General features: G+C 41.6%; 1 protein-coding gene across 11 annotated transcripts in view; it reads left to right on the forward strand.

Moving 5' to 3' along the window:
• LOC122553704 (alpha-(1,6)-fucosyltransferase) overlaps window positions 1-15828 on the forward strand; it is a 747121-nt gene that overhangs the window by 337520 nt on the left and 393773 nt on the right. For 9 of the 11 annotated variants that reach the window (XR_006312793.1, XM_043697917.1, XM_043697905.1 and 6 more), the window contains one exon: window positions 1215-1291. The exons of the other annotated variants lie outside the window; for them this stretch is intronic. The gene's annotated coding sequence lies outside the window, so the exon portion shown is untranslated. The remainder of the gene's footprint in view (window positions 1-1214; window positions 1292-15828) is intronic. 11 annotated transcript variants of the gene reach the window in all.

The raw sequence follows: 15828 nt of genomic DNA on the forward strand, positions 1-15828 counted from the left end.
ATTTCTGCTGGAGAGAGCCAATAGGTGTCTCAGACCAATGTTTACCATTAGGAGGAGGAGGGTTGTGATTAGCAATGGCAGACGTACTGGGATGACCTGCTTGCCGTCCAACTCCAGAAATGTAGAGGGAAGGTAAGGCGCTAAGTGTCACTTGTGGAATATATTTTGCTGAATGTAGGCCATGGTGCAACCCACGACTGCTGCAGCTCCTTGGGGATGATGCACTTGACCATGTTATTTCTTTTCATTCAACTTCTCATTCCAGGACATCAGTTCAACAAAACTTGAGTGCAGGCCCAGAAAAACCAGATGTGGAGTTTTATTGTTGTGTTTTTGGCATCTCCTTCCTTCACCTTTTCCAACAATCCACTGGGATCCCTTTGTTAATTGCATGGAATTATTCTGAAGCAAATCCAAGTTATTTTTTCGGTGCTTTAATTACCACAGTTTCTCAGCTGAAGTTGGCTCTTGAATTCAATATGTGTCCCCCACACAATTGAAAAATCGTAACAGAAGTGATAAAATTATGAGGATTGAAGCTGAAGAAACTGGAGAAGACGAGGAATTAGAGTTCTCTTCAGAACTTTAAATAATGTTTTGCACCAGTTTTGACATTCTCTCTTCTCATAATGCAAGTTAATTCAACCAGAAGGCAGTCAATGCAGACAGTCAATTCATATAATAGTTTGTCCATTCTACTTTGGAAATAGAACCATCTGAGTCCAGATCGGGATATAGACAGACTCTGACCTCATACCTTTATGACATTGTCTGGACTGAGATGTCACCGTATTTTAAACATAAAATCTTAAGTTATCTTGAGAATGTGACTTCAAAGAAGTTCTGGGATTTACATATTATTGATCTGAAACCTGTAACCCATTCTAAAAGATGAAAGACTTAACAATCCACGTTTGTTAAATATATCATTTTACTTACATGACACTGTAATCTTTTCCTATAAATTCTGTGTCTTATGGTCCTACTTCACAACCACCACTTTGAAAGCCAGTGCTTCCAAATAAACTTGTTGGACTATGACCTCGTGTTGTGTGATTTTTAACTTTGTCCACCCCAGTCCAACACTGGCTCCTCCACATCTAAGCTATTTCAAATGATTTTTCCTGTTTGTTTGCTGCAGTTGTAGTTCTTGTTGCCCACTGTTATCTTTTGTCATCTGTATTAATATGTAATGGAGTCCTTCTCTTTTGCAGTCAAAGAACAACTGGTCTGCCTGGAGTAGCCTTGTACGTTTGGTGTTTGAAGATAAGAAAATACCCCAAGACAAAAGGTATTGTGTTCTCTCCAAAGGGAGGTGGGATAAACTGAAATGCTTTCTGTTGATAGTAGCTGCTTCAGTGGAATTATTGTGGTGCAGCTTTCCAATGTACAGCCATTGTAAATGGCTCATTTTAAAGAGACAACAGAACCGAGATAAAAAGCATTTAGCTTCAGTATGTAACATGCATATTCTGTTTCACTTGCTTTACATCACGTTTTATGGTGGATTTCATATGAGCTGGAGTTGGTATGTAGTTAACTCATTCATTGCTTGTACGATTTCAGTTACAACATTGACAGCACCTTCAACAAATTGGGTGAATGCAATTTGCAGAGGCATCTCCTCTACCCACCCAACACGAACACCTCTCAACTGTAACTAGTGGAGCCTAAAAGCTCCCCGGGTTGGAGGGCTGACCATCCCCAGCCTCCCCATTTGCTTTCTTGAATCTCCTGGCCAGCTCAAGAGAACATTGACATTAGGTTGGATGCAATTGTCTGTCCAGTCTCTCCGCTTGGGAACCAGTGACCATGTCACTGTGAAGGGAATGTTCAATACAGAATCTGTTGGATTTGCCCTTGCATTCTGATTTAAATACAACTCTAGTTTTCTATTGGTACACTGTCATTCGCTGTTCAATTATATGGGTATATTTTAGATTTAACAGTGATTTAGGCCGCGTTTGAATTTTGAATTTAATCTCTAGATAGGTGATACTTTTGCCATCAGACGTGTAGCACATCTCCTTATGTCTTGGCTTCAGATCATGTTGAGTTGACAGCATCAATACATCGGTAAAAACAAGGACTGCAGATGCTGGAAACTAGCGTCTAGATTAGATGGTGCTGGAAAAGCACAGCAGGTCAGGCAGCATCCAAGGAGCAGGAAAATCGACGTCTTGGGCAAAAGCCCTTCATCAGGAATAGAGAGACTGCTGCCTAGCAGTATAAAAACACTCTGTTGGTCCATTCTTTAACAGGCTTTCTCACAACAAATCCAGTGAGCATCTGGCCAAAGGTTATTCAACATTCTTTTTCTTTGCTGCTTATGCTGATGGCAGAAAGGGGCACACTTTGCTCGAGCTTAAGATATTTGGCCATGAAATCGTGACGTTGACAATCCAGTGTGTCACAACAAAGGCATTGCACTTCAATCGCTATTCAATTCCAGTACACTTCTGTAAAATTAAGGAGTAACCTATTACTGCTCTTGCTTTAAGCAGAAGAATTACCAAATCATGGCATGATTGGTGTGTGGTTTGATGGGCCTTCCCAAGATTCTGTTTTGTACATCTCCATTTGCAGGTTTTAGCACACTCAGGAGTCCGTTGTGAATTTTTGATGGTAACGGGATGCTGACCTGTGAATTCTTAATGTTCTTCTTCCCCTGTGATGGTCAGTGAGAGCTCTCTCTCAGAAGTGGTAATTACACAAAGTGTACAGCTGTCAGACGGAGGAGGGAAAGATAAAGTGGAGAGAGCCCAGGCAGTGGTGCATTAAATAATTCTGCTGCTGAGACTGGATAGGTTCAAGACTTGTATTAACGGCTGCTGCAAAAAGTGGATGAGTCAGAGGAAAATGCAAAACATTGCACTGTGCTGTCAGATTGCAGGATTGTCTGTGAAACCTCATGCCCAGGAGTGGATGATCCCTCACTTGCTTTACATCACGTTTTATGGTGGATTTCATATGAGCTGGAGTTGGTGTGTAGTTAACTCATTCATTGCTTGTACGTTTTCACTTGAAACATTGACAGATTGAACTCAATCTAGGTGTAAGCATGGTTGACTATCGCATAGTTGAGTCTTGCATTGCATGTAGCTTCCAACAATGCTCCTGGAATCCAACTCTGCTTAGAGGTATTCCAAGAGATTTCATCACATGACCTCCAAATAGCCGGCTCAGTTGACCTGCCATCTTTGTCATTTCCAATATTTTAGTAGATGATTGATGTAGGAGTAATAGGAACAGGAGGAAACCACTTGAGCTTATTTCACCATTCTACATGTTTGTGGTTGAACCCTTATATTAATTCAACTCTTGCTGTTTTGCATGTGCGCGCGCGCACTCTCTCTCTCTTCTCTCTCTCACATAATGCCGTGCAGTAATATTCAGGACATATGGCAAAATCTGGGTCTGTGACCTGGGCTATGACAAGATGTGTGCAAAATTGAGCAGCAAGTGCACCCAGGTCCATCTGTGTTGAGATCATCTTCCTCCCCTACGCTTTTTACTAACTGTGTGATGTGAGTCTCACTAAGCAGTGGTGAGATGCCATTGAATGGCCATTATTGCTTGTTCAACACTACCTTGATGTCAGAACTTTGCTTCATTAATATTCATGCTCCAATCTTGCCAAATAAGACAGACATTGGGGAAAACTCTCAGAAAAGCCAGACGGAGCACCTATTGGATTGGGTCTCCAACTTGTTCCAAATGACTGCCATGTTGGAAATGCACACTGACACCACTGGGCTGCTCCATAGGCAATGGCCACACACAGCCCATGCCAGCCAGTAAGAACCCTCATGACACATCTCCCATTCACATAAATTCTGCTTCTACACTTCACTTTGGGCTGCAATGGCACTACCAATGATCATTGTAATGATGCTACAAGAGCATTTGGTGCTCAGGCCATGCATCTACCTCATACACTGGACCAGGCTACATCTCTGAACTAATCACTTGCTCGCGTAGCATCCCTGCACCTTAACTTGACTTTCTGCACTTTACCCTCAGCTGGGATATCAGGCTATATTATTGTTGTCTTGCCATACTGTATTGCACAGACACTAAGACAGGAAGTTGTCTGCAGGCCTCAGTCAAGTCAAAGAGGATATAATTTGCTCGGGGGGGTTACAACACAGTATGTCAAGGAAAGCCTCTGAGACCAGGTCCTTCTTGCTCTGGTTATCTGTCTTAAAGGGTAAAGAGTGAAATGTCACACAGTTCATCACTCACCTTGATGCTTTCTGCCTTTGTGTGGACTGTTTTCCTCCTGGAATTACAGTGTGTTAAGTAATCTGGGAGGTAAATTAGGTGCAAAGCTATTGTTGGTGCAAGGTGGAGCTGTGTCTTAAGCAAGTGAAATAGGCACTGTCGAGGGTTAATGGTGTCTGGAGTTAGGAAGATGTTGCATTGAGTATGATAGAGCATGAACGTTGGTGAGAGGTGGATACAGTGGCAGCGATAAGATGAATGAGTTACTGAAAAGATGATTGTGTAACAATCTGGTGGAGTGAAGAGGCTCATTGACCTTCCAACAGAGTTGGCAATCCTCCAGATGACTGAGATTGCTTTAACCTGGACACCAGCTTTGGACAAGGTGTGCTATTCCATGGTCAGGACCTCCCTGCCCAGCAGGATCACCAGATTCCTACTCGCATTGTGGAGCGCTGACTTCCCTGAGTTTGCCTTGTTCTGGACAGGACAGCTCCAGACTAATGCGGATAGTCTGGGTGTACAGTGGGCTTTTAAAAATGCTGCAGGTGTAAGGAATGCTGGTGGATTCTGAAATATCCACTGAGTGGTGAGTTTTTGTTGCAATGGGGACTTAGTAAATGGAATGGAACATGGACTTGAGAGGTGCCTTTTAGGGCATTGTAAGAATCAGTAAGGTGAGTTTGTTGAGATAGAACGAGAGAACTCTTCAGGCTTCATGACCATGAACCCTCCAAGGAACTCCACGTAATGTGGATAAATTCAAAAACAGAAAAGATTCAGCCTATAGTTACTAAAGGCCAAGCACTAAAGATCAACAGAAGCTGCATACAAATATGAAATCTTCTCTTTAAAGTAGAAATGTTGTGGGTTTATTTTCTACTCATCAGTTTGTTATTGGAGCCAGGATGTTGGAGAAGCACAGGTTGAGAGGATTGAGTTAGGAGTTGTTGGGATCCAGGTCATTCCACAGCTCAAGGACGATTGGCTTGTCTGAACCCAAGCCACGGATCAGCAACAGAAGTGTCAATGGCAGCTCCATATTTTGGACAGGGCTTTGGGACAGAGAGACAGGGGGAGAGCAGCAGGGCTGGACAACACCTGTATTGGTGCTGGATGTACATATGGAGGAGGGAGAACTCACAGTCTCACCTGTTGCTTCTGCAGACTCCATTTGGAGTAATTGCTGACCTCCATGAAGCCATGTGGCTGCCTCCTGAGCCATGTCCATGTAACTCTCATCCTCCCTCATGTATCAGAATTGATGAACTTTAGATTCCAGTTCAAATGTCTGAGGTCAGGTTTCTTGAGTTGGAGACACTTAACTAGAGATGAGGTTTCTAGGAATGTGACTCTTAATAAATTCCTACGTGCTGCAGTCACGAATTATTTTATGCACAGCCAGCTCTATCTTAGTTTTAAGTATTTAATTAAATAAAGTTTAATGTCATTAATTTCCATGGCTATTTTAGGAATTATTTAATTATACATATATAAAATATTAGTTAATAGGTTCTTAGTTGTAAATATGTACTGTCTCTAGTTCATATAAACCAGAAAAAGTGTTAAAGTCTTTGTCCTGCACCAAATTTCCACTCTTACCAAATTCTCTGCTTGTCACATGGTTTATGGTGCTCTCTATAGAGGTTGCGATTTATGGTTATGCTATGCACCTTAGCTCAGAGCAATTTTTTTTTTACAAATCACAATATTTCTTATGCCTGTGATTTTTCTTTTGGTTTTGCTCACAGCAGTGTCAAGGAAATTAATCTTCAATTCCCAGAGAGTCCTGAACTATCCTACTGCATTCAGATCAATAACAGCTAGAGGGCTGGGCATAACAAAACTACTCCCCTGAGGAACCACTAGCATTTACTGAGAAGAGGTTATTGTGTTTCGGTAATTGCTTCAATACTTTTCGCATCAGTACAAACTTGTTATGCACTTGTACGATTTATAGAATAAAATTATTTTCAGGCATTAACTGCCTTAACAATGTTGGACATACTTTGAAGACTAATAGTTGAGGATCATTTTATGACTTTAGATTTCACTTTATTTCTGTGCTGTTTTTATTTTCTTTCAAGCTTCTGTCTGATTCCTTCCCTGCATGGCACACAATATGTAATGTTCCTTGAAAACAGAGTTTATGCTCTGCGTTTGCTCATTCTGTCAGTTTACCTGTTCGTCCGAAAAGGAAACACTTACCTTGAGCTCATTGTCTGATGACCATTTGTCACTTGAGGAACCGTGATGTTTATCACACAACAAAAACAGAAATTGCTGGAGAAGCTCAGCATGGCTGACAGCATCTGTAGAGGGAAAACATAGTTAATGTTTCGGGTCCAATGACCCTTTTCCCAAACTCGTCCTGAAAAGTTAACTTTTTTTCTCTGCGAACATGTTGCCAGACCTGCTGAGTTTCTCCAGCAATTTCTGTTTCTTTGTTTCAAATTTCCAGTGTCCACAGCTCTTTGATTTCTATTACTTTGATTTTTATATTGTCTTATGCTTGCCTTTCACTGGGTCCCTGTCGCATTCACAGCTTAACTACATTGCTATAATGATTGCTATTTCCAGATTACATCCTTGATGTATTTTTCATTCGTGAATAATTATTTTATTCGCTCATGAATGCGAGTGTCACTGGCAAGGCCAGCATTTGTTGTTCCTTGTTAACAGCTCCTAAGAAGGTGGTGATGAGCCCTGCCTTGAACTGCAGTAGTTCATTTGTTGTAAGAATTTTGATGCTGAAGATATAAGTTGTAAGTCAAGATGGTGTGCAATGTAGAGAACAGCTTGTAACAGGTGTATGTTTGTTCTACGAGGTGGCAGAAGCCAAGGGTATGGAAGGATCTGTCAAAGGAAGCTTAACCGATTTCTGCAGTGCAACTTGTTAAGTACAGTGGCTATAGTCCTGTGCATTTAGAAGAATGGATTAGGCCAATCTGAGCAGGTCATTTCAATTGCATGGAGTGTCCAATTGGAGGTTATAGTAGGTTTACAAGTCTAACTTGAGGTTAGAAGTTCTCAGCCATTAAGAAGTGGAAATGTGGAATAAGACTGTCAGTCACTTTTTTGAATTGCTGGACTGATGAATACGTATGAAAAAGAAATGCTGCGTGAATATCTACGCAGGAAGCAAACTGGATGCGAGGTGGATACATGGTTTGCTGTATGAAACCTGATAGTTCCGGAACCGCCAAGGTATTGGAAAGAGCCATCGCAAGGTCAGACAGTAAGATCTAAGCTGATCAAGATTTTTCTTTGGTTTATCTTTGAGGCAAGGAAATTATTCGCATGAACAGTATTATTCAAAGTCTGTGTAATGAATGGCTTTGATGACCTGAATAGTATCTTTTAGACTGTACTTCCTTTCATCATTAATTGTCACTGATTTTAAAATGTTAGTGGTTTCTAAGGAATTTAAAAATTCAAACCTGATCTTCTAGTCAAAAGATATTGGACACTGATTCCACACTATGCGACTTTTCCTTGTCTCAAGATTAGAACAGATATGAGAGCAGCATTTTCTCTGAAAACATTTTCTTTATTCGTAAGCCTTCAGTGCGCAGCTTTGGAATGCAGTCAGTTAATGTTTGCCAATAAGTTGTTGTGGTCTACTTGACAAATGTCAAAGGGTGGCCTCAAAATTTAGTGGAGGTCCTGGGCCAGCTACAAGGGAGGATATATTGGGAAATGCAATTTAAAATAAAATGCTCTAGTGGTGTTGACAGATGGATGAATATCAAGCAGGGGAGTTTTGCTTTAGAAAAGAGTGCCATGGACTCTTGCACAAATGCCGGAGGGAGAGTGGGGGGTTCGATATGAATGTTTCCTTTGAAGGACAACATCTCCAACAGAGTGGTACTCCTTCAGTACTGCACCAGAGTGTCATCCTTAATTTTTCTATTTGAATACCTGTCCCATTGCAGCTTTAAGAGTCGACAGTGTTGTTCACTGAGCCACTGCAATGACTTCTTCTCACGGTTAGCTTGTCACTGAAAGAATGAGTTTTTTTTTGACTATTTAAAATAAAGTCGCCTGAACCTTAGTTATGGTTTGTGCATTCAGATCAGATGAAGGAATTAGTCTTCTCTTATACAGTGTTATGTGTTTTCAAAAGTAAGACTATAATTTGAGCTTTCTGTTAATATTTTATTAAGCATTGAAATTGAAGAATGTGCTGAGGATACAGCATTAGTGGAAACAGAAATTCACTCTGCTGAGCAGGCATCAATTTGTTTTTTGTGGCTTTATTCTCTATAGAATAAGAATTGGGCTCCTGATTTCAGACAAACTTGATCATCCTAATTTAGCAGAAGGTTTATTGGAAATCAGACACCTGAAAGTGACTTGTGTTATTTTATTAACACCTTATTATATTCCCACAATTCGGTAGTGAGAGTGTTTCTCTGAGTATAAATGTTTTAAAACCTCATGTATCCTTTTATTTGAAAATAGTTCACACATCATTTGCAAAGTGTTTTGCAGATTTGGGGTAATTGTGAATGGATTGGGTTGAGGAACATCAGTGGCTGGGGAATCGGTTAGTTCTAGTGACCTGGTGTCTGTAACAAATAATCTCAGATCAGATACATTGTAGACCAGATTGCAAAGAGAAGATTAAACCTCAACTCCAATCACGTGAAAGGCTGGAATGTGTGGGTTTTTTTGCAGTCTTTCTGACACTCCTTAAACAGCACTGTCCAAACTCTCGAACACTTCCACCTTGAAGGACAAAGGCAGCAGATACATGGGAACACTGCCTGTAGGTTCCCCTCCAAGTCACTCACCATTCCGATTACAGGGTCAAAATCCTGGAACACCCACCATGAATTGTGGATGTTATTGTATCAAAACTTAGAATTTCTTCCCTAACGGAATTGTAGATCTACCTAAAGTAAATGGACTACAGTGATTCAGGAAGGTAACTGGGCACCACCTTATCAAGAAAAACTAGGAATGGGCAATAATTCATAGAATCATAGAGTCCCCACAGTGTGGAAACAGGCCATTTGGCCCAAGTCCACAATGGCCTTCTGAAGAACATTACACCCAAACCCATCCCCCTACCCTGTCCCTGTAACCCTGCAGGATCAACATGGCTAAAGCAGCTAACCTATGGGTGATTTAGAATTAGAATCCCTACAGTGAGGAAACAAGCCCTTCGGCCTATCAAGTCACACTGACCATCCCAAAGAGTATCCCACCCAAACCCATTCCCCATTACTCTATGTTTACCCCTGAATAATGCACCTAACCTACACATCCCTGAACATGATGGGCAACTTAGCATGTCTAATTCACCTAACCTGCACATCTTTGGATTGTGGGAGGAAACCGGAGCACCCGGAGGAAACACATGCAGACACAGGGAGAATGTGCAAACTCCACACAGATAGTCGCCAAGGGCTGGAATTGAACCCAGGTCCCTGATGCTGTGAGGCAGCAGTGTTAACCACTGAGCCACTGTGCCACCCCTAGCATGGCTAACCTACCTAATTGTTAGACTGAGGGGAAACCAAATTATCTGGAGCGAACACATGCAGACACTGGGAGAATCGGCAAACTCCAAACATACAGTTGACACAAGGTTGGAATCAAACCAGAGTCCCTGGCAGTGTGAGGCAGCAGTGCTAACCACTGAGCTACTGTGCTGCCTGTGCTGGACCAGTAATGAAGCCCAAATTCCATGACCGAATATAAAACACTTGAGTTACTAGCAATTCAGATATTAGGAGAATGTGTGGAGCATTACAAATGTACAACTCATTCATTCGCATTTTGTCTGCATAGAGCATAGAACATTACAGCACAGTACAGGCCCTCGACATTGTGCCGACCTTTTATCCTACTCTCAGATCAAACTAACCTACATACCTCTCATTTTACAATTATCCATGTGCCTATCCAAGTGTTACTTAAATGACCCTAATGTATCTGACTCTACCACCGCTGGCAGTGCATTCCATGCACCCACCAGTCTGTGTGAAGAATCTACCTCTGAAATCACCCCTACACCTTCCCTCCAATCACCTTAAACATATGCTCCCTTGTGAAAGTCTTTTCCACCCTGGGAAATAGTCTTTGGCTTACAACTCTATCTACACCTCGCACCATCTTAAACACCACTATCTAGTCACCTGCCACCCTTCTTCACTCCAATGAGAAAAGCTCTGGTTCCCTCAGCCTTTCTTCATAGCACATGTCCTCCAGTCCAGACAGCATCCAGGTCAATCTCCTCTGCACCATAGTTAATCCTTCCTTAAATGAGGCAACCAGACCTGAACACAATATTCCAAGTGTGGTCTAACCAGGGATTTATTGAGCTGCAGTATAACCTTGACTCTTAAACTTGATCTCCTTGCTAATGAAAGCCAACACCTCATATACCATCTTAACAACCCTATCAACTTTGAGGGATCTGTGTGTGTGTGGACCCCAAGATCCTCTGTTCCTCCACACTGCCAAAAATCCTGCCTTTAACCCTGTAATCTGCATTCAAATTTGAACTTCCAAAATAAATCACTTCACACTTTTCTGGGTTGAACTCCATCTGCACTTCTCATCATCCCATCAATGTCCCTTTGTACCTAGCCACACTATCCACAACTCCACCAACTTTCATGTCATTGGCAAACTTACTAACGCACCCTTTCTCTTCCTCATCCAAGTTATTTATAAGCATCACAAAGAGCACAGGTCCCAGAACAGATCCTTGCGGAACACCACTGGTCACCAAACTCCAGGCTGAATACTTTCCATCTACGCCCATCCTCTATCTTCTGTAGGCCAGCCAGGTCTGTTTCCAGAAAGCCAAATTTCAATGTATACTATGCCTCCCTACTTTCTGAATGAGTTTACCACGGGGAACCTTATCAAACACCTTGCTAAAATCCATGTACACCACATCCACTGCTCTACCTTCATCAGTGTGTTGTGTGACATTCTCAAACAAGTCAATAAGGCTTGTGAGGCATGGCCTGCCCCTCACAAAGCCATGCCCTCTATCACCGATCGAGCTATGGTTTTTCAAGTAATCATAAATCCTGACTCTCAGAATCCTCTACAATAATTGGCCCAACACCAACACAAGGTTGGTCTGTAATTCCCAGAGTTATCCCTATTCCCTTTCTTGAACAAGGAAATAAGAGTTGCCACCCTCCAATCATCTGGCACGACTGTGGTGGACAATGAGGATGCAAAGATTGTTGCCAAAGATGCAGCAATCTCCTCCCTTGCTTCCCGTAGTAACCTTGTGTATATCCTGTCTGGCCTGGAATTATGCCAGTTCCCTCCACTGCAGTGGATGCAAGAGATGATGGGATTTGCAGTTTGTTTTATTCATTGACAGGATGTGGACATTGCTGGCCCAGCCTTAATTGCTCTTCAGAAAGTGGTGATTGACTGCTTTCCTGAACCATTGCAATCCATTTGGTGTACTTGAACATATAGAGAGTCAGAGATATGCAGTATGGAAAGGGGCCCTTCGGCCCAACCTGTCTGTGCTTACCAGATTTCCTAAACTGAACAAGTCCGATTTGCCTGCATTTGGCCCATATTCTTCTTAAATCTTTCTTATTCATGTACCTGTCCAAATATCTTCTAAATGTTGTCCTTGTACTCACCTCTACTACTTCCTCTGGTAACTTGTTCCATATTTGCATCACCCTCTGTGTGAAAAGTTGCCCTCAGGTTTGTTTTCTTAAATCTTTTCCCTCTCATGATAAACCTATGCCCTCTAGTTTTGGATCCCCCTATCCACACCTTTTCTATGATTTTATCCTGATTTTATAAATCTCTATAAGGTCAGCTTCTGACACTCCAGGAAAATAGCTCCAGTCTATTCAGTCTGTCCTTTATAAATCAAACCTTTCAGACTCAGTAACATTGTTATAAATATCTTGTGCACCCTTTCCAGTTTAATAACATGCTTCTTATAAAAGGGTAACCAGAATTGTGTGGACTGCTCCAAGTGTGGCCTCATCATATCTTGTACAGCTGTAACTTAATGTTCAAACTCCTGTACTCAATACTCTGATTGAAAGCAAGCATGCCAAATGCCGCCTTCACCACCCTGTCTACCTGTGACTCCACTTTCAAGGAACTATGTACCTGCACCTCTGGGTCTCTGTTCGCTTGCCCTAGTTTGCCTTTCCAAAATGCAACACCTTACATTGATCTGCATTAAACTCCATTTGCCATTCCTTGGTCCACTGGTCCAGTTGATTAAGATGTCATTGTACTCTAAGTTAACCTTCTTCACTCTCCAGGATGCCTCCAGTTTTAGTATTATCTGCAAATTTACTAATCATATCTCCTGAGTTCTCATCCACATTGTATATTTACACAGTGCTATTTGGGAGCTAATTCCAAGATTTTGATGTGATGACCAGGAAGGAATGGCAACATATTTCCAAGTTAGGATGGTGAGTTGCTTGGAGGGAATGTTGTAGGTGGTAATATTTTTAAATAGCTGCTGCCCTTATCCTTTCAGATGGTCATGGGCTTGGAAGGTGCTATCTAAGGAGCCTTGGGTGAATTACTGCAGTACATTTTTTTTATAATACATGCTGCTACAGAGTGTAGGTGATGGAGCGATTTAGTGCCAATCAAAGGGCTGCTTTGTTCTCAATGGTGCCAAGCTCCTCAAGTGTTGTTGGAGCTGCACTTATTCAGTCAAGTGGAGAGTATTGCGGAATACCCCTGACTTGTGCCATGTAGATGGTTGACTGGATTTGTCGAGTCAGGAGCTGAGCTACTAACTGCAAGACTTGCAGCCTCTGACCTGCTCTTGTAGCCATGGTATTTCTATGACTTGTCCAGTTCAGATTCTGATCAACGGTAAATTCTCAGGGTGTTAATAGTGAACTTTCCGTGATGGGTAATGGCATTGAATGGCAAGGCATAATGGTTACATTCTGTCTTGTTGGAGATGATCATTACCTGGCACTTATGTGGCATAAATCTTCACTCCCTCTCCTCCTTTCATTGGTCTGTCTGCTTCCAGTAAAAAGCAGTGAATGCTTACTGAATTTATACTTTTTTTGCATACTCTGTTTCATTTAACTATAGCAAACAAAATTCACTTTTGTTAACCTTACACAGAGCTTTTAGTTTTGACAAGCTGTCCTTGCATAGCGCTTTTCCTGGATTCACAAAGTAGGCAAATATTTTCTGAGCAATTAAAGGGTATATTATAGTTACTAATTCTATATTATTTGAACCTATATTCTCATACAAGTTTTTTTTTCCATCAAATACCGTGATCCAAGTTGGTCTCAGCCCATGCTATTTACTGATGGTTATCAATTTGGTCTACCATCAGAGATGACAGTGAGGGTAATAGATTGTGACTCACTCCATTTACAGACCCTGAAAGCTGCACTGTTCAATCAGTACTGCAGTTTACTGCACTCCAATAGTGACAGAATGCTGTTTTACAGGAGCTGTTTTCCAATTAACCCACAGCCTTGTCCAATGCAGAAAGCAATTTTCAACTCGTCCTATGAGGTAAACGATCGTCCTTTTATCGAGCCCATGCACAATGGCTTCATCGAACTATGCCACCTTTCACTGAAGGGACCCTCAGTGTATTAAGTGTATGAAGTGATTTACCTTTTCAACGTGAGTGGGATCCACTGGATTGTATAGAGAAGGAAATTGAAAAAGCAACTGTAATGGATTTGGTACGATTTAATTGGGGTCAATGACACCATCATTCCCTGGTGCAGCAAAATTCAGTAATTGATCCCAAATATATTTACAAATGTCAAACATTGCAAAGGAAGGCTGATTTGGAATGTCCACTGAGTTATCAAAGCAAACCAGCTAGTCCAAGTCTATTTTTAACAGAATTCAAATTTACATGTTGTTCTGCATCCTTAGGTGCTGAACAATTAATAATAATTTTCTAGGTGTTTTTCATGATCGAGTAAAATAATTTGAACTGTGATCTTTGTATGTTCCCACCTAACTCCATTCATTGCCTAGCCAAACTCCTCTTCCCTTTTCTGTCCAATTCCACGAACTTGCAGACCTTCTCCAAACTTTCTGTCCTGGTACCTGTGTCAGCTGAACATTTTTTGGTGGTGGTCTGCCCCTCTTCGTACCTTCCATCAGTAACTTTTTCTTCAGGTTTTTGTGATTTTTAAAAAATACCCCTGGATTCCACTACTTTGCAAAGCCACTCCTTTATATTCAACCCCTACTTCCACTCTAAAGTCCTCCAATGTGTCGTCCCATCCCAAATCCCTGCCCATTGTTTCTGAAATATCCCTGTCCCACTATGTAACAATTCTTGTCAAAGTCACAATTGGCATCATTTGTGTTTCTCCTTCATTCTTCAGCTGTGTACAGTCTGCGGTTAACCACACAACACTTTTCCAATACCTGGCCACAGAGGTCCACGTGGGTGGATACTGGTTTTGCTTGGCTCCATTCCCCTCTATCTATTTGTAGTCAGAGAATCATTGCGCAGGCTTTTATTCCTGTTCCTACAGTGTTATGTCTGTTTTTTGTACCCCTCCTGCTCTGCGCTGTAGGCTGATTCCCCGTGAAAACATAATTTCAGTTATCACAAGTCTGCTGATGACACCCAGATCCGACTTCCATACCACCGCTCTTGATCTCTCCACTATCATTAAATTATCAGCCTGCTTATCCTCCCTCCAGCACTCTTATTAATTATGTAGAAGACTGCAGTCTTTTACTTCAGTTCTGGCCACAAGGATCATTCCTTTGTTACTGATTGCTGAATCCTCACTGCAGTTTTCTTTCAATATAAAGTTCACAATCAGGGTGCTTCAAGAGATGAGAACTGGAAACCATACATGCACAAACTAACGAATATTTATTACCGTTTACCGAAACATTGTTTAGCAGGATTCCATGAGAGACATCTTCCCTCAGGTCCCACTCCAGTGTGAGATGACTTCACTGATGTGATATTATTAGCATTATAAACACAATTAGTATACCAGCTCCTGACCTCTCCTACTACACTGCCAACTAGACTTTTGAGTCATTGTTGAGAACTCTTATTTCATACACTGTTATATCACCTGACCCCAGCTCTGCTTCAGCTCTTAAGACATAGGAGCAGAAATTAGGCCATTCAGCCCATTCAGCTCCACCATTCAATCATGGCTGATAAGTTTCTCATCCTCATTCTCCCACTTTCTTGCTGTAACCCTTGATCACTTTGATATTCAAGAACCTATCTATCTCAGTCTTAAATATACTCAATGACCTGGCCTCCACAGCCTCCTGTGACAATGAATTCCACAGATTCACCACTCTGGTTGAAGAAGTTTCTCTTTATCTCCATTCTAAAAGGTCTCCCCCTCACTCTAAGGCTTTGCCCTTGACTCCCAGTCTCTCCTACCGATGTAAATATCTTCCGAACGTCCACTCTGTCCAGGCCTTTCTGTATTCTGCATGTTTCAAACAGATCCGCTCCTCATCCTTCTAAACTTCATCAAGTATAAACCCAGAATCCTCAAACATTTCTCATATGTTAAGCTTTTCATCCCTGGGACCATTTTCGTGAATCTCCTCTGAACACGCTCCAGAACCAGTACATCCTTCCTAAAATGTGGG

The sequence above is a fragment of the Chiloscyllium plagiosum genome, chromosome 10, assembly GCF_004010195.1.
Source record: "Chiloscyllium plagiosum isolate BGI_BamShark_2017 chromosome 10, ASM401019v2, whole genome shotgun sequence".
In the NCBI taxonomy this organism is placed as follows: domain Eukaryota; kingdom Metazoa; phylum Chordata; class Chondrichthyes; order Orectolobiformes; family Hemiscylliidae; genus Chiloscyllium; species Chiloscyllium plagiosum.